Genomic DNA, 2,952 nt, shown 5'->3' on the forward strand with positions numbered 1-2,952 from the left:
GATAAAGGTAGTAATTGTGTCATCTTCTATTTCATCTTTCAACTGGAGGGCCTGCCCAATAGTGAGAACTAGTCTTAACTCCTCATTTTCTGATTCAGGCCCTTTCCTGTGTACAGATTTCTTGTGCCCTGCTGATTTTGCTGATGGGTTAGGTTTTGCGGGAGGATATAACACTAGAATCTTAGTGTTTTGTCCATTTGAGATGATCATATGCCTAGACCGACACCCAATATAAGCATCTGCGGTTGCCAACCACGGTCTTCCCAGAATCAAGGGATGGCCTCCAGCTGGAGATTGCGTTTGGAGTACTAGGAAGTCCATAGGGTAGTGCCATGAATCCACTGAAATCGTGATATCTTCTAATTTCCCTACTGGTTTTACTGTAGATCGATCTTCCAGTTCTAACACCGTAGGTGTATGTTTCAAGTTACGAAGTCCTAATGCATGCATGGTTTCAGCAGTGATGACATTTATGGCAGCGCCCAAATCTACCAGTACATTTGGAATTTCTACCCCATTAATGTGCACGGTCAAAATTGGGTTCCCGGGATCCCCATACTTTATAGGCATGGACCTTCCCATCATGAAATCTGATAGTTTCCCCATTACGTGAATGGTGAGCAGATCTCTTGATTTCTTTTTAGGCTTCTTAGCACAATATTCCCTAAGAGTCTTCGCATATATAGGTACGTCCTTCATGGCTTGCAGCAGGGGAATCTTGACAAATAAATTCTGTAGCTCCCCTAACAAGTCAAACTCAGTTTGAGGGGTTGGTTTACTCATAGCCAACCTTTCTGGATAGGGCGGTTCAACTTGGTGTTTTTGAGTAGCTAACGGTTGAGGAGGTGTATGATTTTTGTTAACTCGGTTTGGTTCCTCTTCGACCATTTCTGGTTCCTTCTCCTCACTGTCAATCTGCTCAATGATAACTGGTGAGGGCTGAGCGCCTACAGATCACCCATATCGTAAATGCATCTCATAGAATTTTGTGGGGAGATGCTGTATGAAGGCAGGTTGAGGGTGTCAGCTTGCTGAACCCCTTTATTGTTAGGATTCAGATTGGGTTGGATAGGGAGTTGAGGACGAATAGGTTGATTGCCAGGGGGCACATTAGAGGGAAACTAAAGTTGCTGTTGTGGCATTGACTGGGAAAACTGACCAGGAGGGGAAGGTCCTCGCTAGTTCAAAGCCCACGAGGAGCTTGAACTAGCTTGAGGAGCCCACTGCTGCCAAGGTGGAAACTGGTATTGGGGCCATATGGGCGGATAAGGCATAGTCTGGGGACCCATATTGAAATTGCTAAAATATTGAGATGGATCTGGAAACATACCTTGATTTCCCATTGACGGCCGAGGTTGCCATGGCTTTTTAGGTCCCATAAAGTACAGCTGCTCCATATCTTCTCCTGTCCCTTGAAAAACCGCTTTTAGCCCTGGAAAAGATGGGCATGAACTTGTCGCGTGCTTCAGTTCACAGATTGCACACTCCTCTACAGAGTTCAATGGACATTCCCTCTATGGGTGTTTCTTTCTACATGTGGGGCAAAATACGACCATAGTTCTTTCTAATTCTAGTTGTTTCTGTTTTACCTGCAGTGTGTCTATCTGTTCAAACAAGGTACTCAGGATATTAGTCCTCAAGCTGTCCAGCAGGTTCCAAATTTCTTCTTTTGTAACACCTCCGCTAGATACCTTTGTTGATCGAATCCCTTGTTTATTTCTTACAACTCCTCCTGAGCACTAAATACACAACTCACAGATGGTATCAAAGTCCTCCTTTGATATATCTCCCTTTCCAACTATATTCAACAATTCCAAAGAGTTTTTTCGAAAGGCCCAGAGAAGGATAATTTTCAAAATGTCCTTATCCAAGTCAGAGTGACTTGACCTTTGCAATGTGTATTTAAAGCGTTCCACACAGTCTTCCATATTTTAATCCTCTTTCTGTATAAATTTAAAAATCTCTTCTTTAATATCCCGTGATTTACAGTAGTCTTGGTATTTCTCCAAGAAAGCAGTTCTCATTGCTTCCCATGTGGTGATAGACCTTCCCCCAAGACATGAACCACCGCAGGGCTGTCCCTTTTAGTGCAGCAGGGAATATTTTCAATTTTTGAGCATCCGTTATGTAATCATACCCTCTACACACAATGTCAAATTCAAACAAAAACGTGTCAGGGTCTTCTAAAGTAAGCCCATGGAAACTAGGTAAAGCTGTTAAAGGGATGGGCTTTGTTGGTACACCAGTCCCCAAATCCCCAATTGGGAAGTCAATAGTAGAGGTTGTAGGTGCCATGAATATCCTCCAATACTCACTAAGGATTTCAGCTGGCTCCGCAGGAAGGGCTTTTATCACAGGGGTTCGAGTTGCCTTAATAGCGCTTCCTCTATCCTTTGGTGATAGAAATGTTTCTACAATCTCTTCCTCCCTGTCACCGTGGCTGGACCCTTCGGATCTCCTCTCTGTAATTCCTTCTTCCCTACTAGGATGGACAGTTCCTCCGAATGCTTTACTTGTAACTTATTCTTCTTCTATTACAAGCAACGAGATTCCTTTAGCAGGCGTACTGTTGCTTGTCTCTCCGGATGCTGGAAGGGTCTATTGTATTGAACCAACAAGGGATGCTGTGAACAACACTAGTTGATCTACAGATTGTCCCTTCGATTTTTTTCGTGCACCTGGCCTCACAACTGCACAGGAAGACGCCTCCGACTCAGCTTTTGCAATGATTTGATGGATGTAGGTGTTCCTTCCCAAATCCTGTCTTCCCTTCTTTAGGGATCTCCCTCTGCCCCTTTTATTTGGCTCTCTGTTCATGGAAGTTGGTGTGGCGACAGAAATCAAACCACAATGCTCAAGGCCTGGAGTAGGGTGTCAAAAAATCGTTCCCTCCCCAGGACAAGAGATCACGTTGAGAGGGTAGATGACGAAAGAAAAAAGAAAAGAAAAGAA

The sequence above is a fragment of the Pinus tabuliformis genome, chromosome 9 (genome assembly GCF_031772625.1).
Source record: "Pinus tabuliformis cultivar Carrire ecotype Pingquan chromosome 9, CPIR1, whole genome shotgun sequence".
Taxonomy (NCBI): domain Eukaryota; kingdom Viridiplantae; phylum Streptophyta; class Pinopsida; order Pinales; family Pinaceae; genus Pinus; species Pinus tabuliformis.